The sequence below is a fragment of the Furipterus horrens genome, unplaced genomic scaffold, assembly GCF_987537825.1.
Source record: "Furipterus horrens unplaced genomic scaffold, mFurHor1.1.pri manual_scaffold_17, whole genome shotgun sequence".
In the NCBI taxonomy this organism is placed as follows: domain Eukaryota; kingdom Metazoa; phylum Chordata; class Mammalia; order Chiroptera; family Furipteridae; genus Furipterus; species Furipterus horrens.
In genome coordinates, this window is record NW_028327187.1 from 80,086,933 (window position 1) to 80,107,418 (window position 20,486).

The window sequence follows — 20,486 nt, forward strand, 5'->3', positions numbered from 1 at the left end:
TCCGTGGTGCGGTCCCATTCCAGCAGCTCTCAGAAGCGTTCTTGGAGAGCCGTGCAGGTATGCCTGGTTGTTTGTCACGCTTTGAGGGTTACGGGAGGTAACAGAAAAGGTGCAGCAGGCAGGAGACGTGAAAAGTTTTTGTAAAGAGACAGGGCTTGTCGCAGCAAGGAAAACTAGGGTCTGTGATCAGTACTTTACCTTGCGTCCTCTTAGCCAGGATGAACTCCTGGACAGCATGAAATCCTTTCATCCTCAGCCGATACGTTTCCCAGAGGGAAGCCCGGCGGTGTACAAGGGTCGGGAACTGCGTGAGGAAGGCCCTGTGGCGATGTGAGGAGCAGCCTGTTTCTTGCTCTTCTGTGCTTGCTCATGGCGTGAATGATCTGATTGCACAGGGTAGCGCTGCGGGGCTTGTGTAGATGTGACCGGGGGATCCTCATAAGGAGCATTCCTATCAGAAGGAGAACAACAACACCAAAAAAAGGCAAATGAGACGTGGAGATAGTGGATTACTTTCAGTTCAGTCTGCCATCATTTGGGTGTCTTTTCTTTTTCCATCTTGTTTTATAATCCTCATGTCTCCTTTTTACATGTGTTTGCTGGTACTCATTTTGAAATTAATTATATCTCCTTCTACCAATTCTCATCAGTTATGTTCCATGAGGAATACTTAAAACAAAGATACAGCTATTAAACTTATGAGAGGATATTGAATTTCACAAATACTAAAAAATTATTTAAAAGAATAGAAAATGCACTTGATCTCTCATCTTAGCACATGGTCCAATGTAATTACCAGTACTCTCCGGATACATCCATGCAGGCACGGGCTTATGCTCTTCATTAAAGGCATGGGGCAGTATACGTAAGGCAAATTATGTAAATGTGGACTTATTCAGAAAGTTGGTCATACCATCATTTTCTAGATTTCAAAAACCACGCAGGAGTAGTGGAAGGTACATTTGGTTCAGTATAGGTAAAGTTGAACTTGAAGACAGTGTATGAATGACCTCATGTCAACCATAGAAACTTCACAGTTCTATATTGGATACAGAGCCATCACGGGGATGTGAAAGGCAGGTGACATGCAAAAACTATTGAAAGTGGTTCCTTGGGTCATGGATGATTAGTCTTCTTTTGTGATTTCCTCTGTGTTCCCAAATGATAACAATCAGAAGAATCTCCAGTGGAACCCGAGGGAAAAATGATGGAGGGCTTACATGGCCCGTGTCTGGGTTGTGTACATCCCCAGGCCACTGGAAGGACCAAAGGAGAGGCTGATCTCACCTTGGGGACAGCATCATAGGGATGCTGGAGGACAGACAAAACAAGGATTTCATGTTAAAAACAAACAAACAACATTAAGCAAAAACAAAGCAAGAAATATAACTCCAGTCCTCAGTATGGTTACAGTATGGTATTTCCCCTTCAGATAAGAGTCCTGGGTTATTTCTGCTTTCTGTCTCAGACATCAAATACAGTATTTTCTGTCTTGAAGGCTACATACACCATTAAGAATAGAAACGAATAAAAATTATTAAAGTCCTTTCAAATGACTTTTAGAACAGCATCCTCACGCTAAAACCTGAGTTTTTTTTTTTTTTTTTTTAACCATTTTATTTATTTATTTTAGATAGATAGGACGGGAGGGAGAAAGAGAGGGAGAGAAACATCAGTGTGTGGTTGCCGCTTCTGCGCCCCCAATTGGGAACCTAGTCACAGCCCAGTCATGACTGGGAATCTAACAGGCAACACTTTACTTCCCAGGCCAGCGTTCAATCCACTGAGCAACACCAGCCAGGGATAAAATTCTGAGTCTTTAATAAAAGAAGTTGAAGTCACAATGCACCGTGAATCTCATTGTGCGTGGACTGCATCTCTATGGCTGGGGAAACAGACCGATAAAGAAATTTGTCACAAACTAATAATGGTCATCGATCCATCATGGGTGACAAAACTGTGGTTTACATCACTCTATTTTATCAGTCCTCCAGATTCTGTACACTGAGGTTTGAGTGTCGAGGTACGTGAAAAATATGCTGAGGGAAGCCAGTGGGAAGGCCGTTCAGACGATCAGAAATACAACATACAAGCAACCAAGGCACCCAGTTTTCAGTCGGGACGCTAACGAATGGAACAGTTCAGCTCCCGGAAAGAAGGGGCCAGCCATCTCTGCTGCAGAAACAATGGAGTAATACTCCTGGCAATGGCTCCGACCATTTTTTTCAAGCACAAAAGGCGGGGGAGAAAAGGTTTTTTGTTTTTTGTTTTTTGTTTTTTTGTGGCTCCACACTGCCACCTGCTGCCCAGGGAAACTCGGCGCCGTCGTTCTTGGCAGGAAATGCCTATTTTCTGCTACATTTTAAAAAACAAAGCAAAACAAACACACGCCAAATGAATTCTATACACACTAGACCCGATGACAGTGGTGGCCAGAAGGTGCAGGGATGAGCCCAAGGGACCCCTGCCTTTCAGAGCCATCCCACGTCTTCCTCAGTCCCGCCCTGGAACCAGAGCAACAGGGGCGGGAGTGGCCGGTGCCAGAGCCCGCCCCAGAGGGCTCCTGGCCGCCTTGTCAGCGATTCCTTCTAGAACTGCAAGAGGAGGAACAGTGAGGGCCCTGCAGTCCGACTCAGTGAGCTGTTTCCTCCGGGACCCGGTTCCAGACTGTGAGCTGCTGGGCAGGACCTGTGCTGTCCAGGTCCTGGTGCCCAAATGCTCTGCCGTCCCTTGCCTAGGGTCTGTACCAACTCCCTTCTCGCCCATGCCTACTCTAGTCTGGGAAGGCCCTGGTCCCTAGACGCAGTCTCCTACCTCCTGTCAGCCCTCACGCTTGGGAAACCTCCTGGTGACAGCAGGACCCACCAGCCTGGCCAGGTCAACCCTGGAACCTATCCAGCCTCGGGGTTGTTCTGCTCCTGAGCTGGAGCATCATGGTGCACAGGGTCCACGTCTCTAACCTCAGGGAACCACCTGCCCTCCAGGTGACCAGTCTAGCCTTCCTCTCTACTAACATCTCAACAGTGAGCCCTGTTCAACCAGCTCCCTCCTGCAAATCTCTGCTTACATAACCTTCAACATTCGAGGCCCCTCCAGTGTGGACCCCACAGCCTTACTCACCTTCCACCGTGCCCCGCCTTACCCAGCCTGCCCAGTGCTGGAAACTCCCCCTAATGCCAACTCTCTTGGTCCTTTCTCCCCGGCAGTATACGCCCTGCTGTGATGCAGTAAGGGACACAACCCTCCCTGTATGTGAGGTCCTAAGCTCGACCACAAAAACCGTTTCACCTTGCGGAAGTGTTCACCTGAAACCCGTGACCAGGGGAGCACTGCTTCTGGCTGTCACCCTCATCCTGCCTACACCACTGCCTACCTCACTGCCGCCCTCGTCCATCCAGTGGAGAAGACAGGAGCGATGAGCTGTGAGCTGTCGGAGCTTCCCACGCGCAGTGGGCCTGGTTTTCCCTGGGGTTTTCTCTGTGCCGCTGGGCGTCCCTGCTCCTGACTGCAGCCGGCCCTCGCCTGTGCTCAGGGTCCCACGTCTTCCTCCTGCTCAGGCCCTGTGTCCTGCACCCATGGTCCTCACTGCTCTCTCTGAAACGTCCCTTACAAGGATGGAGAGGTAACCCATATAACCATTTTGTTGTTGTTGTTCTTGTTGTTTTAAAAGAAGACCCAGAGGGATAGGGAATGGAGTTGCAAAATGGGCCACAGGCACATTATCTAAGCTGTTATCTAAGAAGAGCATAGAAAAGTGATGGTGGGATCAGATAATATGTTGGGATATTGATGTGGTGGCCTTGAGTTGACCAGTTTCAGGGGCACGATGGGCACAAAACCCTTATAGTAGGGGACTGAGGAGCAAATGATCTGAGGAGAGGTTGAAGCAGTTTGGCTTTGAAGGTCATCCATGAATGTGCCAGTAGCTGCAGAATGACATGTGGGAAGGGGGTTGGGTCCCCCCCACCCCCCCGTGTGTTGTGGGACGCTGCAGTGTACACGGAGAGCAGGTGACAATTCAGGAGACGCCTGATAAGTGCAGCAGCAAAGTGCCTGAGCAGGTGGAAGGCATGGGATCCCGAGCACGGGTGAGGGCTGGCTGCAGTCCCCAGCAGGCGTGCCCAGCGCCAGCAGAGAATGCCAGGGGACAGTGAGGTCCCCTGGGTGTGAGAAGCAGTCGTAGCCGTACCTCACTGTTTCTGTGTTCTGCATAAATTGTTAGGAAAGGTCGTTGAATGTCAGAGTGTTGCTAGTGAACCAGGTAGTGGTGTTGGTAGGATGGGGGTGGGACTGAGGGAAAAAAAATGCTCTTCTAGTCATTGTGGATTTTTAGAAAATGAAGGAAGGCTCACATTGTTGTCATCCGTGCTGAAGCTGAGAACTTGTTCTTTTCCTGGGCCACAACAGCAGAGTGTGGAGCAGGTAGAGAGCAGCATGACAGGTGTGTTTGAGGAGGAGCTTCTACCCCAGGAGAGGCTGGGTAAGGCGGGGCCTTGAGGATGGTGAGCAGGCTGTGGGGGTCCACACCGGAGGCCCCGTGAGCTTGAAGGCTGTCTAATAGGAGGCGTTAGAAGAAGGGCGCTGGAAGAGCGAGAGGGTGGTTTGAGGTGGTGATAGAGCAGAGCGCTGGGCACGGCTGTCCTGGAGGGGTCGGGGGTTCCCCGATGCCCAGGCATGAGCTTGGGCTGCGTGTGCCGGGTGGGGAGGAAGTGAGGAATGTCCCTGAGGACAAGGAGGCCTCGTGTTGACCAGGTCAGGCTCAGGGGCCCTGACGTCCTATGAATGGTTCGAAACAGTGAAGACCACGGGAGAAAATGCCACCGGAAGAGCTCGTTCAAGATCTGGACTGGGGCGGGGGCGCGGGGGTGGGGGTGAGGTGGCTGACGGCGGGCAACGAGGAAGGGAACGGTATACCTACTGTAGGTGGGGCGCTGGGGAACTGGGCCCACAGCACCAGGGAAACGGGTCCTGTCCCTCAGCTGCTACGTAGGTAGCAACAGGACCTGGGCCTAGCCCCGCAGTAAGGCTGGCAGGGAGACTGGCAGACGCTTCACAGAGCACCAGCGCGCATGCCCAGAACGCGCCAATTGGAGCGCAGCACCTGCTCCTTGGCCACAACCTTCCCGCTCGCTTGGATTTCCAGCTCCACTGGCAGGTTCTGAGGGCTGCATTAGGGAAGTGGCCTTGCAGGGGCCTTTTGGGCAGGTGTTTTTTTCCATTCCCTGCCACTCATCATCATCCCGTTTGACTGCATCACCCATTGGGGGTCTCCGAGTCTGGTGGAATGTGAAAGGAAGAGACATTCTTCCCTTCAGTGTGCGGCCTTCTGTTCCTCCGGACAGCAGAGGGCAGTGTTCCATTGCGTATATGCTGGTCCTCCTCTCCCTCCGCCCTTCCTGCTGGAAAAAAAAAATCGCCTGAGTCTTCTCCATAATTGGTAGGTACATTGTAGGCCCTTGTAGCCCCTGCAGCCGCCTTGGCTACGTTGTTTCAGGAGGTTTTCAGGTGAAAACTTAAGACTGTCTTCCCAGAAGCGCTTTGCTTTTCAAAGTACCTTTTCTTTTAAGTTGCTGCCTGGGTTCCTTAGCAACATGTGTTGCTGCTTCTCTCAGTGGGGTCGACATTGTCTTTTTCCCCACTCGTTTTGGGTTTTATGGGCCTTAATGCCTATATACTTCAGTTATGCAGTCACTCAAACCTCGTCGTGGGAAATTTGACGGACAGATAAAGTACTTCAAACCACAGTTTTCTCAACCAGTATTGACCATTAAGGGTATGTTGTGATCGGTTTCTTAGACATTTTTCGTCAGGAATGCATTTTAAATATACTAAGGATCACTTCTGCATCATGACTTCAACTTCCTCTTCTGAAATTCAGTAAGACATTTTTCTAAAGATTTTATTTATTTACTTACTTACTTATTGTTAGAGAGATGGGGAAAGCAGAGAGAGGGGGATAAACATAGATCAGTTACCTCTCACACTGGCCCCAACTGGGGATCAGCCTCCAACGCCGGTATGTGTCCTGAACCGGAATCGATCCTGTGATCTTTTGCTTTGAGGGGCATGCTCAGCCAACTAACTGAGCCATGGCGATCAGGGCTCGGTTATACATCTTTAAAGACGCTTTAATACTCTTAGATAACGTACTCAAAATATTATGCAGACACATTGAAAGCTGTTGAAAGATTCTGTGAATTTTTAAAAATTTATTTATTTATTTACTTTAGAAAGAGGGGAAGGGAGGGAGAAAGAGCTAAACATCGATGTGTTAGAGATTCATTGACAGGTTGCCTCTCACGAGCCCCCACCCCCACCCCCCCACCCCCGGGTAGTTGGCCTCCAACCCAGGCATGTGCCCTGACTGGGCATGGAACTGGTAACCTTTTGGTTTGTGGCCTGGTCTCGGTCCACTGAGCGACTCCAGCCAGGCCAGACTCTGTGAATCATAAGTCGAAGATGCACTGACCTATGAACCAACGATAGCAGCACAGTTGTCCCTTCTGGGAGCAGGGGCTGTAGTTGGTGCATGTCTGTTGCACTCTTTTCCCCTCAGCACCTGGAGGAGGACCTGGCCCTGAGTGGGGGCTCAGTAAATATTGTGAAGTGTTTGCAAATTTTAGTTTTCTGGTCATATATATGGTCTGTCAAGAAGAGATCCAGCCTCGTAATATGAAAAATAGGGACGTTTATTGAAGAAGATACAAGAAACGTTGTACATAGGACAATGACGCCTCAGTCCCCTTGGAAGTAGTAACCTTGGGATCTCAGAGTTCTCCCAGTCGCCAGAGTCAGGCTAAGTAGTTGGTGGATTAGGAAATCAAATCTAGGAAAGACAGCAACTCCTCTTTTATCTTGTGTATATTGGAATTTTCCCAGGACACCTTCAACGTCTCCAGGTCTGTGCGATCTCTAGGATGTGCTGTGTGCTGTGCGCCGCAGGCACGAGAGGGAGAGTGGAGAGGACTGGAAGTACGAATAGCAATGGCCTGGGCCGTCCTCAGGGGTACCAGGCACCAAAGTAAGGTCTGAGCCCAGGTTCCCGGTGCTCTCAAGTTGCTACACTTACCCTTCTTGTAATGAGAAGGGTTTTGAAAGAGAAACTTCCATATTTTTTCAAGCGAATGCAGTTCTGCTCCCTTATTCGAAAGACTGGACTGCACTGTGAGTTATATAAGAGCATGGACTGTGGCATCACGAGAAAAAAAAACAAAAAAAAAAAACAAAAACAGAACTCTACAGAAACTTGAGCCCTTTGTTTAGCCTCTCTTGAGAACCACATACACACACACACACCATCAAGGAAAGAAAGGAATGGAAACTATCCAAGTCCTATATAATGAGTTTTAGAACGGATACAGTGAAGCTGTCTTTCTTCCAAGAAATCACCCAGATAAAAAGTTTTAAGATTTCACAGCAGGTTTATTGGAGAGAAGGTAAAAAGTCAACGGTAAGAAGAAAACTCCCAGACAAGCTTGAGGGGCTATCAAATATAAGTAGGAAGAAAGATTAAAAAAAAAGATTCGCAACTGCCAGTCTCCCACAGGTAGCACTAACCAACTCTTTGATTCTCTTAGTGCAGGCGGTGTCTCCACATCTTTCCGATAGTACATTCGGTTAGGGCGAGTTCACGCATCAACACATTCGGCAGGTTATTTACATTCCCCCTGCGTTTCCCTACCAGGCCAGTCGATATGTGGTGCTAGGTCCATCAGCGTTTCTACTGGGAACGAGCAAAGTCCATTTTTATTTCCTTTGGGGAAGGTTAGGACCGGGTTAATTTGCATAGGGTCATTCGCATACGTCAAAAGTCCAGGCAGGCAGTCCAGCTGCCACCTTGTTCTGACAGCTACCTCATGCTGAAAACTCAGTGGTTTTTGTTTTGTTTTCTATTTTATTTATTTGTTTTCAGATTGAGGGAAAGGAAGGGGGAGAGGGGGGAGAGAAATGTCAATGTTAGGTTGCCTCTCGTGCGCCCCCAATTGGGAACCTAGTCTGCAGCCCAGGCTTGTGCGCTGACTGGGAATCTTAACAGGCGACCCTTTAGTTCCCAGGCCAGCGTTTAATCCACTGAGCACCACCAGCCAGGGATAAGATCGTGCGTTTTTTGTTTGTTTTTTTTTTATAAGAACGTGAAGTCACAATGCAACATGAATCTCATTGTGTGTGCACTGCACTTTTATGGGTGGGGAGACAGGCCATAAAGAAATTTCTCGGACTTCCGGCCAAGATGGAGGCTTAGACGGACACGCTAGGTCTCCCTCTACAACTAGAGAGGAATACAACTACTTCAAAACAAAGGATAACTAGAAATTCCAGAAAATAAAACTACACGGAAGCCCAACATATGAAGTTATAAACCAGCGGTGCCATTTGGGCAGGTAAGAGTTAAAGAGGGCAGCGCTGTTTGCGGTCGCACCTGAGACAGCGGAGGGGCAGCGAAAAATCCCGGCGGCAGTCAAGCCCCTGGCAGTGCGCGACCCCAGCGCTGGGGAAAGCAGCCACCGCATCTCCTTGAACAGTGAGGCCCAGGGGGGTGGGAGGACGGATCCCGGTCTCCTAGCTGAATAACTGTGTGAATCCATCTTGGACCCCCCGCCCCCAAAGAAAGCACCACAGGGCTGCGAAATAGGTCGCAGACAGGCGCCGGTCGCTGAATTGTGACGCGTACACAGGCACTGCCCCCTACAGCCGGCCCAAGAAAACAAAACGCATCTGTCAAAATGAGGCAGACAACTATAGAAATCCCGGTGGCACAGCTCACCAGGCAACAGATAGAGAACCTGACAGATGAACAGATAAGAAACCTGTCAGAGGCTCAGTTCTGGGCCATTGTTATCAGGTGGCTTACAGAATTCACAAAAGAGCAGGAAAAAGATAAGAAAGAAGCGAAAAACATTCATAACGAAAGGAACAAAACCACATACGAGACAGATGGTGAGGAAAAAAAATCCAGAGTTCATTTCAACAAACTGGAATATGGAGAAGGAACAAGCAGTCAACCAATGCAGAGAGAGGAAATGGGAAGCAACAATGAGAGGATCAGAAACCTCTGGGACAGCTATAAAAGGCCCAACATAAGAATCATTGGTTTGCCAGAGAGTGAGGAAGATGAACTAGAACTTGAAAAATTGAGTGAAAATATAATAAAGGAGAACTTCCCAGACTTGGGGAAGGAAATAGACTTGCAGGTCCAGGAAGCAAGGAGAGTTCCCAAGAGACTGGACCCAGGGGGAACCACTCCAAGACACATTATAATCAAAATGTCAAAAATTAAAGATAAAGAGAGAATCTTAAAAGCAGCAAGAGAGAAGAAAAGAATTATGTACAAAGGGGTCCCAATTAGACTATCAGCTGACTTCTCAAGGGAGACCCTACAGGCAAGAAGGGACTGGCAAGAAATATTCAAAGTAATGAAAATCCAAAACCTACAACCACGAATACTCTATCCAGCGAAATTGTCATTCAGAATAGAAGGACAGAGAAAGTGTTTCCAGGACAAAATAAAACTGAAAGAGTTCATTAGATCCAAACCACTGTTATATGAGATGTTAAAGGGACTGGTTTAAAAAACAGAAGCTAGGGAGATGAAACAAAGGCAAACTAAACAGGCAACGAGAGTGGAAAAGGAACTGTGGGTACGGGAAGCATATTGGGGGGAGGTCAACAGGGAGGGGGAGTGGGGAGAGGGAGGGAGATGATATAGGAATTGGGGATCATGGTAGGAGGGAATGGAATAGACGGAGAGAGGTTGGGAGGAACTGTATGCACAACTAATGGACATAATCTAAAAGCGGGGGACAGCTGGAGGGAGGGGGGCCACCGGGTGGAGGGGAGCAGAGGGAAGGGAAATTGGCACAAATGTAATATTTTAATCAATAAAACACATTAAATAAAAAAAAAAAAAAGAAATTTCTCACAAATAATGGTCATCAACGTGTGGGTGACAAAACAGTGGTTTACATCACTTTATTTATTATAAGAGTCCTCCAAATCGTCTACACTGAGGTTTGAGTGGCGAGGTACCTGAAAGATAAGCCGATGGAAGCCAATGGGAAGGCCGTTCAGACAGTCAGAAATACAATATTGGAAGCAACCAAGGCACCCAGTTTTCAGGAGGGACCCCATGAATGGAGCAGTGCAGCCGCAAGGAAGGAACAAGCCAGCTGGCTCCCCGTGCCCAAACAGTGCTCTAAATGTCCTGGAAAGCGCTGCAAGTGTTTTTTTGTTTTTTTCCAAGCACGAAAGGCGGGGGAGGAAAGGTTTCGTGGCTCCACACTGCCACCTGCTGCCCAGGGAAACTCGGCGCCGCCGTTCTTGGCAGGAAATGCCTGTTTTCTGCTACACTTTTAAAAACAAAGCAAAACAACACACGCGCCAAATGAATTCTATACGCACCAGACCCGATGACGATGATGGTCAGAAGTGCAGGGACGAGCCCAAGGGACCCCTGCCATTCAGAGCCAAGCCCACGTCTTCCTCAGTCCCCGCCCTGGGAACCAGAGCAACAGGGGCGGGAGTGGCCGGTGCCAGAGCCAGCCCCAGAGGGCTCCTGGCCGCCTTGGAAGCCCTGCCTTCTAGGCCTGCACGAGGGCGTACAGTGAGGGCCCTGCAGCCCGCCGGCCCGCCACAGGGAGTCCCTTCCTCAGGGACCGGGTTCCAAACTGTCAGCTGCTGGGCAGGACCCATCCTGTCCAGGTCCTGGTGCCCGAATGCCCCGCCGCCCCCTGCCTGGGGCCTGTACCAGCTCCCTGCTCGCCCACTGGCGGGCCCTAGTCTCGGAAGGCCCTGGTCCCTGGGCACAGCCTCCTACCTCCTGCCAGCTTTCAGGCCCGGGAAACCTCCTGGTGACATCAGGGTTCACAGGGTTACGCCTGGAACCTCAGGAAACCCCCCGCACCCCCACCCCCCCACCACGACACCCCCCCCCTCCCCTTGATATTCTTCCAGCCTTCCTCTGTATTAGCACCTCAACACTGTGCCCTGTTCAACCAGCTTCCTCCGTCTAATCTCTCTGCCTACATAGCCTTCAACCTCTTGGGGGCCCCTCCAGTGTGGACCCCACAGCCTTACTCACCTTCCACCGTGCCCCGCCTTACCCAGCCTGCCCAGTGCTGGAAACTCCCCCTTGACACCCCTCTGTTGGTCCTTTCTCCTCCTCCATACCCCCCTGCTGTGCTCCACGAAGGGGCACAACCCTGCCTGCATGTGAGCTCCTAAGCTCGACCACAAAAACTGTTTCACCTTGCCGAAGTGTTCGCCTGAAATCCACGACCAGGGGAGCACTGCTTCTGGCTGTCACCCTCATCCCGCCTACACCACTGCCTTCCTCACTGCCGCCCTCGTCCATCCAGTGGAGAAGACAGGAGCGATGAGCTGTGAGCTGTCGGAGCTTCCCACGCGCAGTGGGCCTGGTTTTCCCTGGGGTTTTCTCTGTGCCGCTGGGCGTCCCTGCTCCTGACTGCAGCCGGCCCTCGCCTGTGCTCAGGGTCCCATGCCTTCCTCCTGCTCAGGCTCTGTGTCCTGTGCTCGTCATCCTCACTGCTCTCTCTGAAACGTCCCTGACGAGGATGGAGAGGTAACCGCAAGGCTTACCTTGTCACATAACCCTTTTTTTTTTTTCTTTGAAAAGTAAAGGCCCAGAGGGATAGAAAATGGAGTTGCCAAATGTGCCACAGGCACCAAAGCTGTTATCTAAGGAGAGCATAGAAAAGTGATGGTGGGATCAGACAATATGTTGGGATATTGATGTGGTGGCCTTGAGTTGACCAGTTGCAGGGGCACGATGGGCACAAAACCCTTATAGTAGGGGACTGAGGAGCAAATGATCTGAGGAGAGGTTGAAGCAGTTTGGCTTTGAAGGTCATCCATGAATGTGCCAGTAGCTGCAGAATGACATGTGGGAAGGGGGTTGGGTCCCCCCCACCCCCCCGTGTGTTGTGGGACGCTGCAGTGTACACGGAGAGCAGGTGACAATTCAGGAGACGCCTGATAAGTGCAGCAGCAAAGTGCCTGAGCAGGTGGAAGGCATGGGATCCCGAGCACGGGTGAGGGCTGGCTGCAGTCCCCAGCAGGCGTGCCCAGCGCCAGCAGAGAATGCCAGGGGACAGTCAGGTCCCTTGGGTTTGGGATGCAGCGAGCTGCCCTACTCACTGTTTCTGTGTTCTGCATAAATTGTTAGGAAAGGTCGTTGAATGTCAGAGTGTTGCTAGTGAGCCAGGTACTGGCGTTGGTAGGATAGGGGCGAAAGTGAGTCAATGCTCTTCTAGTTATGGATTTCAGATTATTAGGAAAGGCTCACATTGCTGTCATCAGTGCTCAGGCTCCGAACTTGTTCTTTCCTGGGGCACAACGGGAGTGTGTGCAGCGCTTAGAAAGGAGCAAGACAGGTGTGTTGGACGAGGAGCTTCTACCCCAGGAGAGGCTGGGTAAGGCGCGGCCTTGTGGATGGGAGCAGGCTGTGGGGTCCACACCGGAGGGCCCGTGAGCTTGACGGCTGTCTAAACGGAGGCGTTAGAAGAAGGGCGCTGGAAGAGCGGAGCGTGGTTTGAGGTGGTGATAGAGGAGAGTGCTCGGCACGACTGTCCTGGAGGGGGACCGGGGTCCCCGATGCCCAGGCATGAGCGTGGGCTGCACCTGCCGGCTGGGGAGGCAGTGAGGAATGTCCCTGAGGACCAGGAGGCCTCGTGTTGACCAGGTCAGGCTCAGGGGCCCTGACGTCCTATGAATGGTTCCAAAGAGTGAGGACCGCGGGAGAAAATGCCACCGGAAGAGCTCGTTCAAGATCTGGACTGGGGCGGGGGCGCGGGGGTGGGGGTGAGGTGGCTGACGGCGGGCAACGAGGAAGGGAACGGTATACCTACTGTAGGTGGGGCGCTGGGGAACTGGGCCCACAGCACCAGGGAAACGGGTCCTGTCCCTCAGCTGCTACGTAGGTAGCAACAGGACCTGGGCCTAGCCCTGCAGTAAGGCTGGCAGGCAGACTGGCAGACGCTTCACAGAGCACCAGCGCGCATGCCCAGAACGCGCCAATCGGAGCAGAGCCCTTGCTCCTGGCCACGACCAGCCTGCCCGCTTGGGCTTCCGGCTCCAGTTGCAGGTTCCGAGGGCTGCGCTAGGGCAGTGGCCTTGCTGGGGCCTTTGGGGCAGGTTCTTTTTCCATTTACTGACACTCATCATTGTTTCTGTTGACTGCATCAGCCACTGGGCTCTCTCACACTGTGGGAATATCAGCGGAAACGACATCCTTTCCTTCAATGTGCGGCCTTCTGTTTCTCCGGACAGCAGAGGGCAGTGTTGCTTCGTGTATATGCTGGTCCTCCTCTCCCCTGCCCTTCTTGCTGGAAAAAAACGCACTTGCCTCTTTTCCGTGATTGGTACACACGTTCTGGGCCTGCAGGGGCTCTGCAGCCACCTTGGCTGACTTGTTTCAGTAGGTTCTGCGGTGAAAACCTGGATTCTCTACACAGAAGCCCTTTGCTTTTTCTTCTAAGTTGCTGCCTGGGTTGCTTAGCAACATGAATTTTTGGTTCTCTGAATGGGGTCGACATTGTCTGTCCCCAACTCATTATGGGTTCTATGGGCCTTTATGACTCTATACTTCAGTTATGGCAGTCACTCAAAACCTCCTTGTAGGTTTGGGGGACAGATAAACTGTTTGAAAACACAGCCCCATTGTTATCAGACATGGACCTGGCTCTCAGTGGGTCACTATGGGCCAGCTCCAGTGTGTGGGTCTTTGACTGCAGGCAGGAACGATTTCACAACAGAAATCCAGGTGACTATGAGGACACATTTATTAAAGCTGGGGACAGTGAAACAAGGAAGGGCTTACTTAGCACAGAAGAAGCGATAGGGGGGCCTGGGCTGGGCTGCCTTAAACTCACCTGAAGTCTGAGAAAAGGGGGATTTGGGGACAGGTTCAGGGGATGGGCCTCGGACAAGCTGCCAGCTGTCCCTTTCCTTACAGTTTAAGAGTCACGGGCTTGTGAACAAAGAAGCGGGGCTGTGGAATGCTAAGGGAATGGCTCAGGCTGCTCCCCAGACGGAGAGCGCACCCATTGAATCCTTTGTCTTCAGGCTTTTTTCTCTGTTGTGAAGGCACGAATCTTAGGAAGGTCTCACTAGAGTATGCATCAGTTTTCCAGGTGTGCCCTTTTAGGGTGGCGGTGGCCAGTGATTGGTCAGTGACAGGGCAAGGGCTCTTTAGTTATTGCAGTTGGTTCTGGCATCACCCACCTGGTTTTGCTGCTAAATGTTGTCTCCAGGGAGGAGAGGTTACCGTGGGAGTGAGGTCCGTGTTTTCCCACATTTGGCCCCTGCCAGGCACTAGGGGCCTTCCGCCCTGGTGACCGTCTGATACTGGCTGTAAATTGCTGGACCGGGTTGTTCAGCTACCCGTCTCAGTTCCCCTACTCCACGTGCCGAGGCATTTTCCTCGCTTCTTACCATCCTGCCTCACCATCACCCAAAATTGGCCATTAAGTCATTTCTGGGAGGCTTTCCAGCAGGACCCTGCCCTGGAGCACATTCACTTCATAGAACCTCGATTATGCAACGCATCGTGAGGTGATTTGGTCCAGTGGTTAGAAGCTACATCACCCGAGCCTGCTACCTTAGGTGACTGAAGTGGGTCATGTAATGCGGGGCAGGGCGTATACAGAAGAATACACTGACGTGCACTGAGGGGCCCAATGAAGGCCATTTGTCAGTGAGCAGTATGTACCAAACCAGCCCGAACCAACTGCAATGGTCTTTCTCTCCCCAAGTCCAGCCAGTGGTTCTGACGCTGCTTTGGCCGGCCGGCTTCAGGTAGCTGAAAAAAAAGAGTCCCATATTTCTTACCAAAAGTTTCTTTTTCAAGGGTACTGTACGCAAATAATCTCAGTTGTTTTATACTGACAATTTCTTTACCCTAAAGGGGCCCTTTGATTGGACATGAAGTTCTTCCCCAATATTTTCTTCCTGGAGGTCTCCTGGAGGGCCCTGGGCCAGGGCTCCAGAGAACTCCCGCCCAGTTCCAGCTCTACCAGCCTTCCTGTTTTTTGCTCCCTAAGATTCTTTGCTCTCTGGGCCTGCCGCCTGCTCAGTTTGAAGATGAGGAGTTAAGCTAAGTTATTGGTTGAACAGGCGGGTACCTGTAGGACAGGGTGTGGTGGGAGAGCCCCTGCTCCGAGTACAGAAACTCCTTTTTTGTTGTTGTATCTATAGGGATTTATTCCAGGACGTGTTCAGTGATGAGTTCAGTTCGAGATCCCCTGGTGCGCACGATCGCTAGGATTTCCTGTGTGCTCAGTGCCGCAGGCATGAGAGGGAGAGTGGAGAGGGATGGAAGTATAAATAGGAGTGGACTGGGCCATCTTCGGGAGTACCAGACACTAAAGTAAGCTCTAAGCCAAGGTCCCCAGCGCTCTCAAGTTACCACACCTGCCCTGGTTGTAAAAACAAGTTTATATGGAAGAGGAACTTTGATAGTTTTTCAGGCTAATGCAGTTCTGCTCCCTTATTCGACAGACTGGACTGGACTGTGAGTTATATAAGTGCATGGACTGCAGCATCACCAAAAAACAAACTAGAGAAATGTGAGTCTATCATTTAGCTTCCTAACTTTTCCATGAAATATGTTTTCCAAGTAGCCAATCACACTTTTTCTCATATTGGTTAACTACTAGCATGTTCGCTTGTATTAGTTTGTCACAGACACCCGTTGTTTGCAGTCTAAGGGTGCAGGGAAATTCTGTAGTCCCTGTAATTATGATTCTACAGCTTGTGCTCTTTGCTGCTACAATACCATGTGGCTAAAATGTACTACTGAGTACAATGTGTCAGGCGCTCCACTAAGTCCTCTGCGAGCAGTGTGGGGCCATTTGGGACAGGAACCCTCTCTGGAAGGTTACTATAATTATCTGTCCTTTGAAAACAATTCTCCCCTTGAAAGATCAGAGGGAATATTGCTGCTTAGATTACTGGTATGGAAGTCTTGTCTATATAACATGAACCCTGTGATGACTGGGGAGACGTTTCCCTTGAACCTCATTATCAGGAACACTGGCACTTGCCTTTGAGTGTTTGCATCGACCCAGGGAGGAATGCATTGGTTGGCCACAAAGTCCGTTACATTTATTCCGTACCACGGCACTACTAATGCTTAGTTCTCTTTAACTTCTTTTGAAACATATTTGTTAGATTGTATTGTGAGAGCTGTCACATGAGCGTGCATTAAAAGAAAACAACAAAATTGGCGAATTTCGTGCAGGCATTTTAATATCGAACATGGAAGAAAATAGGAAAATTACCCGCGCATTATGCTGCATTTCAAGAAAGGTAAAAAATGCAAGTGAAACACACACAAAAAAGATTTGTGCAGTGTATGAAGAAGGTGCTGTGACTGATCAAAGGTGTGAAAAGTGGTTGTCGAAATTTCTTGGTGCTACTGACACACTGGCCAAATAATTCTTCGCTGTGTCGCTGTCTAATGAATTGAAAGTCATTTAGCAGCACCCCTGGTCTCTTAAAACTGGAAGCCGATAGCGAGAGATAGCTGACATACGCAAAGTATTGAAATCAATAAAGTTATTGGTGAAAGTGAAGAATGCCTTTTATTTTATGGGAAAAACATAACTGCCTTTGTGGCCAACTCATCAGTTCCTGCACATGATCCTGTAGAACTCTTTGCTTTGGATGCTAGAAAATTGGGGGACAATGAGTGGGAGAAGTGGGAGAGAAAAAATCTGCTTAAAGTGAGTCAAATAGAGGTTCATGGCGTCACTCCGCTGATGTCGGTCCCCTTCAGTCCAGGTAACTCTGATCTGCAGCACACTGGAAGGTGTACAGGGCGGGGAGAAGGCAGGCCAGCGGCGGTGGCGTTCCTCAGGTTTCGGTTCCGTTGAAGGGTCACAGACGTGTGGTTGGGATGGCTGGGCTTTGGTTCAACTTCCTCACGTCTTGCTCGGGTCCGTGGCGCGGTCCCATTCCAGCAGCTCTCAGAAGCGTTCTTGGAGAGCCGTGCAGGTATGCCTGGTTGTTTGTCACGCTTTGAGGGTTACGGGAGGTAACAGAAAAGGTGCAGCAGGCAGGAGACGTGAAAAGTTTTTGTAAAGAGACAGGGCTTGTCGCAGCAAGGAAAACTAGGGTCTGTGGTCAGTACTTTACCTTGCGTCCTCTTAGCCAGGATGAACTCCTGGACAGCATGAAATCCTTTCATCCTCAGCCGATACGTTTCCCAGAGGGAAGCCCGGCGGTGTACAAGGGTCGGGAACTGCGTGAGGATGGCCCTGTGGCGACGTGAGGAGCAGCCTGTTTCTTGCTCTTCTGTGCTTGCTCATAGCTTGGATGATCTGATTGCACAGGGTAGCACTACGGGGCTTGTGTAAATGTGACCGGGGGACCCTCATAAGGAGCATTCCTATCAGAAGGAGAACAACCACAACAAAAAAGGCAAATGAGACGTGGAGATAGTGGATTACTTTCAGTTCAGTCTGCCATCATTTGGGTGTCTTTTCTTTTTCCATCTTGTTTTATAATCCTCATGTCTCCTTTTTACATGTGTTTGCTGGTACTCATTTTGAAATTAATTATATCTCCTTCTACCAATTCTCATCAGTTATGTTCCATGAGGAATACTTAAAACAAAGATACAGCTATTAAACTTATGAAAGAATATCGAATTTCACAAATACTAAGAAATATTTTAAAACAATACAACATACACTTCACTTCTCAAGTTAGCAAATTGTCCAGTGTAATTACCAGTACTCTCCAGATACAACCATGCTCGCACGGGCTTATGCTCTTCATTAAAGGCATGGGGCAGTATACATAAGGCAAATTATGTAAATGTGGACTTATTCAGAAAGTTGGTCATAGCATCATTACCTATTTTTCAAAAGCCATGAAGGATCAGTGGAAGGTACATTTGGTTCAGTATAGGCAAAGTTGAATTTGAAGACAATGCATGAATGATTTCATGTCAACCATAGAAACGTCACAGTTCTATATTGGATACAGAACTATCACAGGTATGTAAAAGGCAGGTCACATGCAAAAACAATTGAAAGTGGTTGCTTGGGTCATGGATGATTAGTCTTAATTTGTCATTTCCTTTGTGTTCCCAAATGGTAACAAGCAGAAGAATTTCCAGTGGAACCCTAGGGAAAAATAATAAGAGTACCTACATGGCAGGTGTCTGGGTTGTGTACACCCCCAGGCCACTGGAAGGACCAAGGGAGAGGCTGGTTTCACCTCGGGAACAGCAGCGTAAGGATGCTGGAGGACAGACAAAACAAGGATTTCATGTTCAGAAAAAAGAAAAAAATGTTAAGCAAAAAGAAAGCAAGAAATTTAGCTCCAGTCTTTAGTATGGTATTTCTCTCCCTGATAGGAGTACTGGGTTATTCCTGCTTTCTGTCTCAGTCATCAAATAAAGTATTTTCTCTCTTGAAGATTACATACACCAGCAAGAAGAAAAATGAATGAAAATTATTAAATCCTTTGGGATGATTTTAGAACAGCTACCTCACACTAAAAACCTGAAGGTTATTTTGTTTGTTTTTTTAAGATTCCATTGATTTATTTCCAGAAACAGGGAACTGAGGTAGAAAGGGAAAGAACATCAATGTGAGGTTGCCTGTCACAGGCCACCAAGTGGGAACCTGGTCCTCACCCTAGGCATGTGCCCTGACAGGGAATCTAACCAGCAACCTTTTAGGTCCCAAGCCAGAGCTCAATCCACTAAGCAACACAAGCGAGGGCTAAAACCTTGAGTTTTTAATAAAAGAAGGTAAAGTCCCAGTGGAACGTGAATCTCATTTTGTGTGCATTGCACCTTTACAATTGCAAAGCCACACCTGTGAGAAATTTGTCCCAAATAAGTAATGGTGATCTGGGTGACAAAATTGTGGCTTACATCACTCTTATTTTATCAGTCCTCCAGATTCTGTACACTGAGGTTTGAGTGTCGAGGTACGTGAAAAATATACTGAGGGAAGCCAATGGGAAGGCCGTTCAGACGATCAGAAATACAACATACAAGCAACCAAGGCACCCAGTTTTCAGTCGGGACGCTAACGAATGGAACAGTTCAGCTCCCGGAAAGAAGGGGCCAGCCATCTCTGCTGCAGAAACAATGGAGTAAATCTCCTGGCAATGGCTCCGACCATTTTTTTCAAGCACAAAAGGCGGGGGAGAAAAGGTTTTTTTTTTTGTTTTTTTTTTTTTTTTTTTTGTGGCTCCACACTGCCACCTGCTGCCCAGGGAAACTCGGCGCCGTCGTTCTTGGCAGGAAATGCCTATTTTCTGCTACATTTTAAAAAACAAAGCAAAACAAACACACGCCAAATGAATTCTATACACACTAGACCCGATGACAGTGGTGGCCAGAAGGTGCAGGGATGAGCCCAAGGGACCCCTGCCTTTCAGAGCCATCCCACGTCTTCCTCAGTCCCGCCCTGGAACCAGAGCAACAGGGGCGGGAGTGGCCGGTGCCAGAGCCCGCCCCAGAGGGCTCCTGGCCGCCTTGTCAGCGATTCCTTCTAGAACTGCAAGAGGAGGAACAGTGAGGGCCCTGCAGTCCGACTCAGTGAGCTGTTTCCTCCGGGACCCGGTTCCAGACTGTGAGCTGCTGGGCAGGACCTGTGCTGTCCAGGTCCTGGTGCCCAAATGCTCTGCCGTCCCTTGCCTAGGGTCTGTACCAACTCCCTTCTCGCCCATGCCTACTCTAGTCTGGGAAGGCCCTGGTCCCTAGACGCAGTCTCCTACCTCCTGTCAGCCCTCACGCTTGGGAAACCTCCTGGTGACAGCAGGACCCACCAGCCTGGCCAGGTCAACCCTGGAACCTATCCAGCCTCGGGGTTGTTCTGCTCCTGAGCTGGAGCATCATGGTGCACAGGGTCCACGTCTCTAACCTCAGGGAACCACCTGCCCTCCAGGTGACCAGTCTAGCCTTCCTCTCTACTAACATCTCAACAGTGAGCCCTGTTCAACCAGCTCCCTCCTGCAAATCTCTGCTTACATAACCTTCAACATTCGAGGCCCCTCCAGTGTGGACCCCACAGCCTTACCTTCCACCGTGCCCCGCCTTACCCAGCCTGCCCAGTGCTGGAAACTCCCCCTTGGCACCCCTCTGTTGGTCCTTTCTCCTCCTCCATACCCCCCTGCTGTGCTCCACGAAGGGGCACATGCTTGCCTGCATGTGAGCTCCTAAGCTCGACCACAGAGACTGTTTCACCTTGCAGAAGTGTTCACCTGAAATCCATGACCAGGGGAGCACTGCTTCTGGCTGTCACCCTCATCCCGCCTACACCACTGCCTTCCTCACTGCCGCCCTCGTCCATCCAGTGGAGAAGACAGGAGCGATGAGCTGTGAGCTGTCGGAGCTTCCCACGCGCAGTGGGCCTGGTTTTCCCTGGGGTTTTCTCTGTGCCGCTGGGCGTCCCTGCTCCTGACTGCAGCTGGCCCTCGCCTGTGCTCAGGGTCCCATGCCTTCCTCC

At 50.0% G+C, this 20,486-nt stretch overlaps 2 long non-coding RNA genes across 3 annotated transcripts in view; one reads left to right on the top strand and one right to left on the bottom strand.

Annotated features, from left to right (window-relative positions):
• Nucleotides 1-20,486, top strand: part of LOC149991396 (uncharacterized) — a 67,990-nt gene that overhangs the window by 17,060 nt on the left and 30,444 nt on the right. The window lies entirely within an intron of this gene.
• The window catches only part of LOC149991397 (uncharacterized), a 52,107-nt gene continuing 47,909 nt past the window's right edge, over nt 16,289-20,486 (bottom strand). The window contains exon 3 of the long non-coding RNA XR_016508603.1: nt 16,289-17,404. This is a non-coding gene — a long non-coding RNA (uncharacterized LOC149991397). The remainder of the gene's footprint in view (nt 17,405-20,486) is intronic.